The sequence below is a fragment of the Triticum dicoccoides genome, chromosome 2A (genome assembly GCF_002162155.2).
Source record: "Triticum dicoccoides isolate Atlit2015 ecotype Zavitan chromosome 2A, WEW_v2.0, whole genome shotgun sequence".
Classification (NCBI taxonomy): domain Eukaryota; kingdom Viridiplantae; phylum Streptophyta; class Magnoliopsida; order Poales; family Poaceae; genus Triticum; species Triticum dicoccoides.
This window is the reverse complement of record NC_041382.1, coordinates 19746015-19761371: the sequence shown is the minus strand read 5'-3', so window position 1 is coordinate 19761371 and position 15357 is coordinate 19746015. Positions and strand designations below refer to the sequence as shown.

Here is a 15357-nt window from a genome sequence, read left to right as displayed (position 1 = left end):
CCCTTGATTTTCAGGTGGGTGGGGCCCTTCCCTCCCCTTCTAAACTAATCATAATGTTCCAAGTCAAAACTACTCCGTAAAACGCTTGTATTACCACGTGCATGTAGCATTACTCTTATATTTATATAACCCTGTTAATGAAATATGGTACTCCCTTCTAAAGTAGTGATAGACGCTCTTATATTTCTGTAGCAGAGAGGACAGCATAACCTTCGACGCACATGTCGCAAAGTAGGAGTTTCATTGTGTTTTTCAAGTGTTGAGGGTTGCGGGTGTTGTTTGTTTAGAGGGCTGCTTAAGCGGTTTTGGTGTTTCCTACTTTGCGAGTAGTCCGCATTTGGGAGTCTGTATCGGTTTTTGCTCGGTTTTTCGTAAATTAACTGGGCAATTCTCTTCTTCTTAATTAATCGATGAGGCAAATATTTTTGCCTCCGTTTGAAAAAAAAACAAAGCGTTTGAAATAACCGGTCAAGCATTTGACTGAACGGATAGAAAAAATTGAGTTGCAAGACAAATACTAGCAAAAGCGGTAAAGCTCCCTTGTACATTTGACTACTTGGTTAAAGGCCCGGATACGGATAGGATTGCCATATCTGTGGCCAGATTATAGTAGCACTACTGTAACCATTCTTTTTGCCGGGATATTACCATGATCATTGACCGCGCCGACGGACGGACTTGCTAACAGGTTCGTTGATTTACAATGGTGAAGAACACGGTTTGTGTTCCTGCACCCTTTACACTACTCGTATATTCTAATGTGTAATCCTTGATCAGTCGATTGCGTTTGCGTGCATGCATCACATGGTAACGAGACGGCCTGCCTGCCGGTCCAAGGTGGGCAGATGGCTCTGGAAACAACATGCTAAAAAGTGCGGATGGCTGTCAACGGGTGGATATAATTCTCGTAGCAAATCCACAGATCAGAAAGAATTGATCAGTAAACCTGCGCACGGTAGTTAGAGCAGCACCAAACATAGCCTCCAAATTTCCGCCACAAGAACCTATTTGATCCCCAACCTTGTGCTTATGGAAAAGAGCAGCTGGGAGTTCCTTGTGGAAATGATCACCTCAGGGGTTTCGCAACAAATGGATTACTTGGATCATATCTATCCTAAAACAGAGTTCTTTTTGTGTTAGATTAAATGACACCACTGGTCCCTATTTGGGGAAAAAGTTTAACAGCCCCCTATTGTGTTCAATCTAATTGCTGACGTTTTCTCTAAAATGCTTGCCAAGGCTGCTCGAGCTGGTATAATATCTGGGATTCTTCCCGGTGTCGACCTGGGGTGTTGTTAGTCTCCAATACGCCGGCGTTACCATCCTTTCTCTTAATCCCGACCCTATCACTGCTAGGAATGTTAAGTGGCCCCTTTCTTGTTTTGACCAACTTTCTGGCATGAGGATTGACAATAATAAATGTGATTTTCTTACAATTAAAGTTGAGGATGATGCCACTAAATTATTAGCTCAAATCTTTTGTTGTAAGATCATCACTTTCCCCTTAAGAACTTAGGAGTGCCTATGCACTATCTCAAGCTTAGGCGGAAAGATATTCAACCTATTATTGATAAAATCATTAAGAGGATTTGTGGGTGGAGAGATAAATTTCTCAGTTACGAGGCCAAAGTAGTGTTGCTTCGGACTTGCATTGCTAGTATTTCTTTATATCCGATGTCTACCATTAAGTTTCCTAAATGGTCCATTACAACTATTACTTCCTAAATGGATGTCAGTCCTTTGAGGGAATGTGGGAGATGTTCATAAATTTCACTTAGCCAATTGGGGGCTTGTATCCCAGAAAAAAGTTTATGGAGGTTTAGGTGTTCATAATTTGAGAGAGCTTAACATGTCTTTACTTGCTTCTTGGGCTAGTAGGAATTTTGCTGCTGGTGATAAGAACTGGTTGATCCTTTTGGATCACAAATATAATACTTGCAAGCCTAATCTTCTTTGGTCCAAACCTAATGTTGGTTCTCCCTTTTCTAAAGAGGTCACTTGTGACGGAACCTAAATTAGCAGATCTCAGGGTAGGGGATAGTCTAGGAGCGATGGCAACGAGGACACGGGACTTTACCCACCCTGAGGAGATAATACCCTACGTCATGCTTATGTTTATTGCGATGGAGTAAGTACATGCCAGGCCGCTCGGTTTATTTAGGTACCGAGGGTCCTAGGTTTACAAGATCATAATCGGCTAAATCACGCCACTGGTCTTATGTTCATAAATTTCATTTAGCCAATTGGGGGCTTGTATCCCCGAAAAAAGTTTATGGAGGTTTAGGTGTTCCTAATTTGAGAGAGCTTAACATGTCTTTACTTGCTTCTTGGGCTAGTTGGTATTTTGCTGGTGGTGATAAGAACTGGTTGATCCTTTTGGATCACAGATATAATACTTGCAAGCCTAATCTTCTCTGGTTCAAACCTAATGTTGGTTCTCCCTTTTCTAAAGAAGCCACTTGTGACGGAACCTAAACTGGTAGATCTCGAGGTAGGGGATCCTAGGCTATGAGTCTAGGAGCGATGGTAATGGGGACACAAGACTTTACCCAGGTTTGGGCTCTCCTAGGAGATAATACCCTATGTCCTGCTTATGTTTATTGCGAGGGAAAACAGTGGCTGCACCCAACTTTGATGCACCCACATAGTAAACAATAATTTTGAAATAAATAGGAAAAACAATAAAAAATTCTGTAACTTCGTGGATGTGATTATGAGAAAATGTTTTAGGAGCTTGCAAAGTTTGGTCACCAAGAAACATCAAATGATCTCCATACAAAATGAAATACAAAATATGCTCTGCATCCAAGTTTACGGTTCACATGTTTCAGCATAAACTTTGTTTTTTTGTACAGAACTCCTCGGATGCCATTTGGCTAACCAATATTTTGTGCGTACCTAAGACATTTTGTCATAATCAGTCCACAAAATTTTATATTTTTTTGAAATGTTTTGCTAAGTTTATTATCGTGGGTGCACCCGGGGTGCAAAGTCCGTGGGTGCACAAAAACCAGTCTTATTGTGATGAAGTAAGTACAGTACATGTACCTACCTAGAGATTTCTTATGTTCTCTACGTGCCAGACCGCTCAGTTTATTTAGGTACCGTGGGTCATAGGTTTACAAGATCATAATTGGCTACATACGGATAGATAGAATCCTCCACGAATCCAGAGTCTTGGAGTATATGTGAAATCTTCTGGACCCTTCTAATTATAGACCATGGGCCGCCTGATGTACCCCGGGTCAAAACCGACAAGGGGTCCTCAACTCGGGATTCGACATGAGGAGAGACCCCTTAGCCGGGACATCCTCAGTAGCCCCTAAACCGGTCTTCAAGTCTGGACACACCTAGTTCATCTGAGGTCCACATTATCTTCGGTCGTCGGTCTTGAAACTAGTTCAACGAAAGCACACTTCTGCAATGAAGTCTCGGCGTCACATTGCGGGGAAATGTCAGGTGATACCGAGATTTATGCGATACTGTGATACGACCTTCTTGGCCGTTGGATATGAGATCTGACTTTGAGGAGCTATTGTACCTATGCACAATTTTGAGACCCTCGGATAGCTTTTTTGCAAAATGTTCAAGAGTTCCCGGGAGTCGGATATGAGATCGAACGACTCCCAGGAGCCCGTATCATGGTATCACGTAAGCATGATATCTTCCCGTCGCATTGCATCCGAGATGACTAACACCAGCTCGGTTTTTGATAAGTGTTGAAAGAGCTTTAGCCGAGCTGCACGTCGGAAATAGTTCTTGCGGCCACGAGGAGGATATGGACGTCTGCATGTCTCTCTGCCACTCCCGGGAGGAGTGCGCTTGACCGCGGACGGACTCGTTCTAGCGGGAATCCATTGCGTTTGCGCAAATGACGCTTGTATCCGCCGAGTTGGTGGCCCGAGGCATGTGACTGACACCCCCTAACATCGCAACCACAAGAATCGTGTGTCCACGTCCATCATCGATCTCACCTCCAGCGGCGACACCGAGGCCACACGCTCCGACGAGGAAGAGTAGGACATGGGAGAGGGCGGCGCCTAGTGTCGTATGTGGGTCAGTCTGTGTCACATGTCCTACTCTATCTCGTCGGCGATCGGGACCTTCACTATGAGGGAATAATAAGGAGACGACGAAGATTTGACTAGATTTTACATTGCATATAGTTGTCTGAATTTGATGATTTACAATGAGATATTCAACTATGGAACGGAACATTTGAGTGCTAACCGGTCAATGTCCGTGGAAGCGCCCGTGTGCTTCCGCCGATGTTTGGGGCCGGATTTTGTGACGTCCGGTTCCAGTCTCGTTTATTTACCTAACTCAGCCAGAGCCCGTACTAACATATCCTTGTACGGTGAGATTCTACCACCGTCTCCAAAATCACCTTTGTTTACCGAATCCAAAGTCACTCTGCTCCCCTTCCACCCTGCGATTGCCTGGAAGGAAGCACATGAGAGAGATTGACGTGCCGTACGTTTGGCGGTCAAAGGAGCACCTCAGTAGCACACATGCAGCAGCTAACCCATGCTACGTAGTACTTCCTCCGGTTTTTTTAGTTCGCATATAAAATTTATCTGAAGTCAAACCTCGTAAACTTTGACTAAATTTATAGAACAACGTAGCAACATTTAGAATGTGAAATTGATAACATTAGATGCGTCATGACTTTAGTTTTCATATTATATAAATTTAGCATCGTAGATGTTAATATTTTTTTATATAAATATGGTCAAACTTTACGATATTTGACTTAAGACAATTCTTATATGCAGAGTAAAAAGGACCGGAGGGAGTACGCACAAACAAGATCCCCAAGACGGCGGCGCCAATGTTGGCAAGGTCTTCCATAACGCGTAGGGGCTTGGCCTTTCCACAGGAGGAGAGCGGAGGCTTTTTATATACTACCAGGAACGACGAAGTAGAGAGGACGAGCACCAGCTAATTAAAGGTGGAAGCAAAGACATCAGTCTCTACAGGCAGAGATCAGAAGATACGTGGTTTCTGGGTAGAGATCAGATCCACTACCCTTTCAGCCGTTGCTGTAATTTCATGGGGAACTGCTCGGCTCCGAGGAAACCGAATTAGATGGGGTGAACACACCGGGCCACCATGGACAACTCCAACTCCAAGGTAGTAGTTACTTCCACTTCTTCATCAGAACATGCATTTATTGCTTACTTAACTACTCCCTCCATCCCATAATATAAGATCGTTTCTCAAACTATGTTAGTTTGAAAAAAGTTTGATAAATGATCTTATATTCTGGGGCGGAGGGAGTAATTCAGAACTTAAGGAGTTGAATCCTTCCAAATTCCTATGAAATTTCAATAAACCGAAGAGGCTTACCTGTTTGTTTATTGTCTTGAGAAAGGGTAGTATATTATTATTCATATGGAACTTCTAGCCTATTTGTTGTTGCAGCAGCTTGCCACCTTTTGCTAATTCAGCTCTCTCTTCTCTGTCTCACCGATCTCTTGTTTGCGCAGCAACCGCAAGCCACAGTCTTCCACCCATGTCTGCACCCAATGCCAGACAATCCCAGGGCTCGTCCATGAGCGTTATCACCAGCAGAAGTACTAATGGCGCTGGCAACATATCAGCAGCTTTCTTGGAGCCGGGGGAGGGCATGATCCTGGAGGTGCCCAACCTGCGCATTTTCACGTTCGCGGAGCTCAAGGCCGCGACCAGGAACTTCAAGTCCGACACCGTCCTAGGTGAGGGCGGGTTCGGGCGGGTTTACAAGGGCTGGGTCGACAAGAAGACGATGAACCCCACGAGCAGCAGCGTTGTCAGCGGCATGGCTATTGCCGTCAAGAAGCTCAAACCGGGGAGCAGCCAGGGCCTGGAAGAATGGCAGGTGCTTACACATACACATGCTGACATCAGCATTGAACTGTTGAAGTGGAGTTCCTATCTAGAGAATAGACAAGGATAAGAACACAATTAATATTCTTGCAGTGTGAGGTGAACTTTCTCGGGAGGATGTCGCATCCGAACCTGGTCCTGGTGAGGCTGCTGGGGTACTGCTTGGAGGAGAGGGAGCTGTTGCTTGTCTACGAGTTCATGGCCAAGGGGAGCTTGGAGAATCATCTCTTCAGAAGTGAGTCCGCCCGGAGTAGGGCGTTTTGGAGCTCGATCGGCCTCCATGGAGGCCGGATTTTTTGAAAAATTCAAAATTCACATTTTTCAGTTTCAAAAATATCTGAAAAAAATCATACAAGTAAACAAGGATGTTATGTGTATGTATGTAAAATTTGAGGACGAAATACCCTAAAATACGATCTGTGCAAAAAAAGACAAATTCATGGACCTTTAGGATGAATAGTGCATCTACTAAAAAGCCTCAGATTTATTCTTTTTGTGTAGCACTCATTTTAAGGTGTTTTGTTCTGGAAATTTACACATATATGCTTTATGTCTCTAAGTATGTGTGTATTTGTTTTCAAATTTTTTTGAAATGTGAAAATTTAAATTTTGATCAAGTCAAACTCGGGCTCCATGGAGCCCGAGCTCTAAAGAGCATTTTCGGTCCGCCTGCAGCTACTTTATTAGTCTTGCATGCGTGTTTCTTTGTAACTTCGCTTGTTTGATTTCATGTGTATTGGAGTTGTGACTCTTTTTGACAACCGCTTTGGATTGGCTATTCTTAGTAAGTGTGGTGGGATGGTCTATACACACTTTTTTTTGATCAAAGAAGGGCTTGCCCCCTTCCGATTTTCATTACTGAAAACCAACTTCGAGTAATAGAGTATTAACGGCTACATAACGAAGCATAACCAACATTTAGCCAGACCAACATCCCACTAAACGGCCAGCACAAGCCGCAACAACTCTTGAACAAGATCCAGAGCAAATAGGTCTTACACAAACCACTAAAGCGACAACAAAATAACATAGTAGCAGCTGCCAAACAGAGCAAGCAGAAACAAGAGACTGAGAACCGCAGCAGCAGCAACGAAGATGTCACAGCCGTTCATCCGGGAAGCCTCACCACGTTGAACCTCCAACCTTGCCCAGCTGCATACACCTCACTTGCTGCCCGCTCTAGTACTCTTGCTCCCAGCTCCAACATTTTTCTTGGCGGCTCATTTATCTGCAAGATGGACCAATCAACCAACCATCGACTCATCAGTTTGATTATATGAAAAGGATCATTTATCCTTTTATTCTCAAATATAATTGCATTTCTACTTTTCCAGATTGCCCAGAATAAGGCAGAAACCCCAACCAACACTAATCTCTTATCTTCTTTGTTAAATTTGTTCATTCACCCCCCAAAAAAATCTTTAACATTCACAGGAATGGTCTTCAAACCACAAACACATCTGACCAAGCTCCACAGCAAAGATGCCGCAGAGCAGGTGAACAGCAGATGATCAATTGATTCATCCTGCCCACAAAACACACAGCCTTCCTCCCCCTTCCACCCCTTTTGAGTAGGACATCCCTGGTTAAAATGCTTTTCTTATTTATTAGCCATAAAAAGACTTTGATTTTTGCAGGAACTTTGACTTTCCACAAGTATTTTTGTGGAAATTTCATTCCATTTGTAATCATTTTCTTATATAAGGATCTCACAGAAATTTTTTTATCAGCAGTGAGAGTCCAGGTAATCTTATCTTCCCCTCCTTTCATTTCTATTCTTTCACATCTTCTTTTCAGAGCATTCCACAAATCCAGAGTTTCCCCATACAGGGTCCTCCTAAATTTGAACCCCTTCCATCCTTTTTGGATGGCATCATCTACAGTGATCTTATGATCAAAACAGATATCATAGATTCTAGGATAAGCCTCTTTTAAAGGTTTATCATCTACCCAAGTATCTTCCCAGAATCTAGTGTTTTTCCCATCTCCTAGTTCTTTCTTAACAAATCTATAGAAGATATTTTTAATATTCAGTAGGCTACTCCAAAACTGAGAGTCACCAGGTTTCTTTTCTATTAATGCTAAACATTTTCCTTTTTTATATTTTCTTTTCAGAACATCTTGTCAAATTCCCTTTTCTGTCTCCATTTTCCACCACCACTTAGCCAACAAAGCTATATTCATCACTTCCAGATTGAGAATCCCTAGGCCTCCCACATCTCTTGGTAGACAACACTCTCTCCATTTGACTAAATGATATTTCCTGACATTTTCATCTTCTTGCCAAACCAACCTTGCCCTGAAGAAATCAGCCTTCTTAATGATTCCTTTTGGAATAGCATAAAAGCACATCATAAACATAGGAATATTAGTCAGGTAGGCTTGGACCAGGGTGATCCTACCAGCAATTGATCCTAGCAGTTTCCCCTGCCAACACCCACATCTTTTTTCAATTTTATCAGTTACACAGCTCTAGTGTGTATTCCTAATCTTGTTATCTGACACAGGCATGCCCAGGTACTTAATGGGCAGCTCTCCCATTTTACAAGTCAATATTTCCTGGTATAGCAATTGTTTTTCTTTAGCTTTCCCAAATAACATCAGTTCACTTTTATGAAAATTTATTTTGAGACCAGACATTTGTTCAAAGGCACCTAGTATGAATTTAAGGTTTCTCACACTATCCAAATCATCTTTCACCAGAAAAATGGTGTCATCAGCATATTGCAACATGTTAACTCCTTTGTTGTCATTTTTACAAAGGACTCCCTTGACAATATCATGTTCTAGGGCATTATTCATTAATATAGCTAAAGCATCAGCAGCCACATCAAAAAGTAGTGGTGACATAGCATCTCCCTGCCTTAAACCTTTAAAAGTTTTAAAGTAAGGACCAATTTCATCATTGACCTTAATTCCTACATGTCCCCCTCTCATAGTTTCCATTACCCAATCACACCATTTATGTGGAAAACCTTTTAGCTCAAGCATTTGTATAACAAAGGGCCATTTAATTTTTTCATATGCTTTTTCAAAATCAACTTTAAAAATCAGATCATCTTCTTTGTCTCTATGAAATGTATTCAAAGCTTCATGCAATATGAAAACTCCTTCCATAATGTATCTCCCTTTGATAAATGCAGTTTGTGTTCTGGAAATTACAGGGGGAACACACTTGGTCAGTCTGTTCATCAAGATCTTAGTAATTATCTTGAAACTCACATTTAATAGGCAAATAGGCCTAAATTTTTGAATTTGTTTGGCATCATTGGTCTTAGGTATCAGGGTAATGATACCATAATTGAGCCTAGCTATGTTAATTTCCCCTTTGGCAAACTCATCAACTAAGGCTTTCAGATCCCATTTAACCGGGTCCCAAAAATCTTGATAAAAGTCAGCAGGGAACCCATCTGGCCATGGACTTTTGTTCCTCTTCATCCCAAAAACTACATGATGTATTTCATCTAAGGAAAAAGGGGATATTAGCCCATCTTTATCATGTGGTTTTATTTTATCCATTTCCATACCCCTCAAAGATATGTTAGATTCTTCAGGATGGCCAAAGAGGTTTTTGTAAAATTTGGTAATATAGTCCATCAGGTTACTATCACCTTCTGTGGTCCCTTCTTCTTGTTCCAGAGAGATTATTCTGTTTTTCCTTTTCCTCCCATTTACTTTTGCATGGTAGTATCTAGTGTTCCCATCTCCATCTTTAATCTCATTATCTTTATATCTTTGTCTCCACTTCATTTCCTCTTGTGTCATAATTCTTTTAAGTTGCAACCCAAGTTCTTTCTGTTCAGATCTGTCTGCAGCAGTCAGGCCCATTACTTCAGCTCTCTTATCTATATCATCCAGCTTTTTGATAATTTCAACTTTGATTTTCCTATACCAAGCATCCATGTTTTTATTCCAACCTTTGGCTTTTCTCCTCAATTTTCTCATTCTTAATTGCCATCTTTCTAACACATCCCCTCTATATCTTTCATTCCATGTTTTACATATCAACTCCTTGAACCCTTCTCTCAAATACCAAGCATTTTCATATCTGAATGTATAGCTGCTTGTTTGTGATTCCCCTGTGTCTAAATATAGAGGAGTATGCTCAGATATTTCCCTAGCAAAAGCTTGTAAAATGGTTAATGTATATTTTTCCTCCCATGCAGGGCACATTAGCACCCTGTCCAATTTCTCATAAGTAGGGTCATCCTGGTTATTGGTGTTGGAAATATGGCCTAGAGGCAATAATAAATTAGTTATTATTATTATATTTCATTGTTCGTGATAATCGTTTATTATCCATGCTAGAATTGTATTGATAGGAAACTCAGATACATGTGTGGATACATAGACAACACCATGTCCCTAGTAAGCCTCTAGTTGACTAGCTCGTTGATCAATAGATGGTTATGGTTTCCTGCCCATGGACATTGGATGTCGTTGATAACGGGATCACATCATTAGGAGAATGATGTGATGGACAAGACCCAATCCTAAGCCTAGCACAAGATCATGTAGTTCGTATGCTAAAGCTTTTCTAATGTCAAGTATCATTTCCTTAGACCATGAGATTGTGCAACTCCCGGATACCGTAGGAGTGCTTTGGGTGTGCCAAACGTCACAACGTAACTGGGTGGCTATAAAGGTACACTACAGGTATCTTCGAAAGTGTCTGTTGGGTTGGCCCGAATCGAGACTCGGATTTGTCACTCCGTGTAACGGAGAGGTATCTCTGGGCCCACTCAGTAGGACATCATCATAATGTGCACAATGTGATCAAGGAGTTGATCACGGGATGATGTGTTACGAAACGAGTAAAGAGACTTGCCGGTAACGAGATTGAACAAGGTATCGGGATATCGACGATCGAATCTCGGGCAAGTATCGTACCGATAGACAAAGGGAATTGTATACGGGATTGATTGAATCCTTGACATCGTGGTTCATCCGATGAGATCATCGTGGAGCATGTGGGAGCCAACATGGGTATCCAGATCCCGCTGTTGGTTATTGACCGGAGAGTTGTCTCGGCCATGTCTGCATGACTCTCGAGCCCGTAGGGTCTACACACTTAAGGTTCGATAACGCTAGGGTAATACGGAATAGATATACGTGGTTACCGAATGTTGTTCGGAGTCCCGGATGAGATCCCGGACGTCACGAAGAGTTCCGGAATGGTCCGCAGGTAAAGATTTATATATGGGAAGTCATCATACGGTCACCGGAATAATTCGGGGGTTACCAGTATTGTACCGGGACCACTGGAGGGGTTCCGGGGGTCCACCAGGAGGGTCCATCTGCCCCAGAGGGCCCTATGGGCTGTGTGTGGAGAGGGACCAGCCCCTTAGTGGGCTGGGCGCCTCCCCCCCTAGGGCCCATGCGCCTAGGGTTTGGGGGAACCCTAAGGGGGGGGGGGCGCCCCCCTTGCCTTGGGGGGCAAGGCAACCCCCCCTGGCCGCCGCCCCCCTCCTCAGATTCGATCTGAGGGGGCTGGCCCCCCTCTCCCTTGCCCCTATATATATGTGGGGGGTGGGAGGGCAGCCGCACCCAAGTTCTGGCGTAGCCCTCCCCCTCTCCCAAGTCCTCCTCCTCTCCCGCGGTGCTTGGCGAAGCCCTGCTGGATTGCCACGCTCATCCTTCACCACCACGCCGTCGTGCTGCTGCTGGATGGAGTCTTCCCCAACCTCTCCTTCTCCCCTTGCTGGATCAAGGCGTAGGAGACGTCACCGGGCTGCACGTGTGTTGAACGCGGAGGCGCCGTGGTTCGGCGCTTAGATCGGAATCAACCGTGATCTGAATCGCTACGAGTACGACTCCTTCATCCCCGTTCTTGTAACGCTTCCGCTTAGCGATCTACAAGGGTATGTAGATGCACTCTCCTTCCCCTCGTTGCTAGATTACTCCATAGATTGATCTTGGTGATGCGTAGAAAATTTTAAATTTCTGCTACGATCCCCAACAATTGGCCCAGGTGTATTGTCTCCCATTTAAAGGCAGTTCCCTTAGACCAGCTTGTTCAATTATGGCATTAAACATAAAAGACCACTGTTCATTTAGCATAGATTTGTTCTTTTCCTTGTTATTTCTAATAATGTTGAAGTCCCCCCCCCCCCCACCAAACAGGGCAAAGGATTGTCATGATATAATCTAGCAAGCTCAGCAAGGAAATTAGCTTTTCCTTCCTTCTGTGCATCACCATACACAGTGACTAGATTCCAATGCATTTTTATATTTTTGTCAAATAACAACACTCTTATAAAATACTGCCCTTTTTCAATATGTTCAACATCAAACATCTCTCTGTTAATACCAAGTAGGATCCCCCCAGACATTCCTCTGGGAGGATTCCAGCACCATTGATAATTTTTACCCCCACACAGGTTGTGCAATTCATTTTTAGTAAAATCTTGTTTGATTGTTTCTGAAATCCCAACAAAATCTAGTTTGTGATCCATGATCATCTCTCTAATATACCTCCTTTTGTGATCTTGACCTATACCTCTCACATTCCAAAAACACCCCTCATTTTGAGTAGGTACTAAAAGGTAACTTCCAATTTTTATTATCCAGTCCAACTTTTTTTATTTTCCTGGGTTAGAGACTAATTAGTCTTCTTCCCTCTTTTCCTCCTTAACAAACCAACTCCAACTGATTGCTTCACACAGCTAAATACTGGTGAGCCTTTTGTACCCCCCTTTTTCCCAGAGAACATCTCTCTGATATTTTTGTATTGTTGTTCCTCAATCTCAGCGTCAGAATGATCTAAATCTGAACATAATCCATCCAAATCCACATCTCCAGTATTAATGTATACTGGTGTGTTTCCACATTCGTCCACAATCTCACCTGCTTTTCCCTTCTCACCTCCCTCTTCTCTTTTAATGTTTTGAAAATAAATATCTCTTCTAGCTTTCTCCATTTTATTAATAATGTCTATGTTTTTTCAATCATATCAATAGAGCATCCTAAATCAATTCCTACCATGGAGCTAATTTGTAGTAAGGAAGAATTAACAAATTCAGCACCAGAATCCTTACCATAGTTATCTCTTTCTTCAGCTCTGATTTAGCCATCTCTTCTATTTTCTGATATTCCTTCCCTTTGTTTCTGAGACTTCTTTTAATTTCTTTTTCCTCTTCTTCCTTATCTATAACCTCAGCTCCATGCAAGTCAACCATTCTTTCACCCAGGGTCCCAATTGATTCCTGACTGGCATTATAATCAGTAGGTTCATTGTATTTTCCAGACTCAGATTCTCCTTTTTTCTGTTGGTTTTCTTTATCATAGTCTTCCAAGTCCATATTGGCCAGTTCCATTTCATATTGTTCCCTATTAACAGCTTCTTGTACTAACTTTTGGATTTCTTCCTGCTGTTGATTGATTTTTCCCTGCATTGCTTGTTGATTGCCCTCCAAATCCTTAATCCTTTGCTCAGCTTTAGCCCACAGTGCATTGTGTCTGGCTTTATCTTCTTCCAAATTCTTGATCTTGCTGAACATGATATCACTTTCTTTTTGCCACTTTCTTCTCTCAGAGTACATCTCATCTTGCCATTGCATCATATTTTCTTCCATTTGTAATTTCATTCTTGCCAGTTTCCCATCCACTTCCTCACTTTGTCTGAGAGACAAACAACCTAGTGCAATGCCTTTCATTCTTGCTGCACCTTGATGACCACCCCTGTCCCAAGAAAATTGAAATCATTAAATTTAGCCAGCTCCACTAGTTTTTCCTTGTTCGGGAATCTCATCATGAAACCATTTTTCCCAAATTCTTTCATTCTCCACTGCCATCCCCAGTCAAACATCTCCCCCATAGCTTTTATGAGCTCAGTCTCATTTATACTCCCCTCTCTAATGATCACCACGCCTAAGGGATTTGTATGTTCAGCTACAAGCACATCTTTATAGCTTTGAACCAATAGAATCCCCAGTCCTTTGGCAGTATATCCCACATACTTGGGGACTGGTTTCATCTGTTTTAACAGGTTACATTCACTGGTAATATGGTTCTGCCTTCCACATATCAAGCAGTGTCCCACTCTACACTCCCTGGTAGAGTGTCTTGGGTCTTTGCATTTACCACAGACTTGTTTGTTAAACCTCTCCCCCCCTTTCTTGTCGTCATCTAAATTTAGCTGCCAGTTGCCTCTCCCCCCTTGTTTCTTCATTTCCATAGCTACTTCTTGATCACCTCTCTTGTCAGTCTTCTGCATATGTTCTCCACTTTTCTCTTCTCTCCTGATGTTGTCTTTGCTAGCCTGGACCTCCATGGATTTTCCAACCATTCCTTCCAGTATCTCTCTCTCCTCCTCTCATACCCTGAACTAACTGAGAAAGAAGGGAAGTCAGAAGTTGCTGTTCTACATTTTGGTCTTTCTGAATCCTCAAATCCTTCTCATTTCCTTTCTCAACTCCAGAGTTCTCCCCTTCCTCATTAGCTTTTTCAACCCTACCTTCCATTATCTCTTTCTTCCCTGTCTTAGCTTGCCAAATCAAGTTTTCTTCCCCTCCTTCTTCGATGTTTTCTTCTCCACCTTCATTCCGTCTGCTTCCTCCATTTCCAACAACAATCTACCACCACCTCTTCCAAAACTACCAAATCGATCAGTTGTGGTGAATCTCCCTCCATTCCATCCACCTCCTCTGTTGCTGTAGTTGAATCTCCCTCTAGCAAAGCCTCCCACTCTTCCACGATTGAATCTAGGGCCTCCAAATCCTCTCCCAAAATTTCCTTCCATTTTGTCTACTGGCGGCGGCGTGGGAGGAGAAGGGGGAAACCCTACACGATGGAAGTGCTCACCCATCCCCCCCTCACCAACTTTTATACCTGCCATCCCCACCCCTTTTTCCTAGGCTGTGTTGTTATCAGGCCCAATGGGCTTCCACCAGGCCAGGTCCACATCCAGGTCCACTTTCACATTTTTTCCCACTGAGCCCCCAAAAATAATCAGAGGTCTCAAAACCACTATCTCTTTGATTTTATCCCCCCTCCTCTTTTGAAGCACAATAGGCCCCAATGGGAGTCTTATGAATTACTAAATCTCCAAAGTCAACCTCATCTTCTTCATACCAGAGAGGAATAGGATGAATATTATCTTTTTTCATATGGTCATGAGCAATATGTGCATAAAAACCACTAATTCTATATTTTTTTCCAATTTTTCTCCCCCCAAACCCTTCTACAGAATTCATATTATCCCCACAATCAACACCATCAGAACCTCCATCGCAGTCATCTGCGTTTTGGGGCTTGAATTCTTTTTTCTTCTCACTCACATTACGTAATCTAATATTCCCTTTTTTCTTCCCAATTCTAGCATCATCCACCTCAATTGAAGCAGTAGATACTAAGTATTTGGTATTGGGAGACATACCTGAAGTGAAGACAGAGGACTCCCTCCCCTCCTCCTCCTCGGAGCCTTCACCGGCCGGTAACCAGAAGCGGCCACCAGCCGGCGAGCGCCCTACTGGCGGCGGATGAGGGCAA

The 15357-nt window shown here is 42.8% G+C and overlaps 1 pseudogene; it reads left to right on the top strand.

The window, feature by feature from the left end:
• Positions 1 to 3871: 3871 nt before the first annotated feature.
• The window catches only part of LOC119357448, a 14978-nt pseudogene continuing 3492 nt past the window's right edge, over positions 3872 to 15357 (top strand).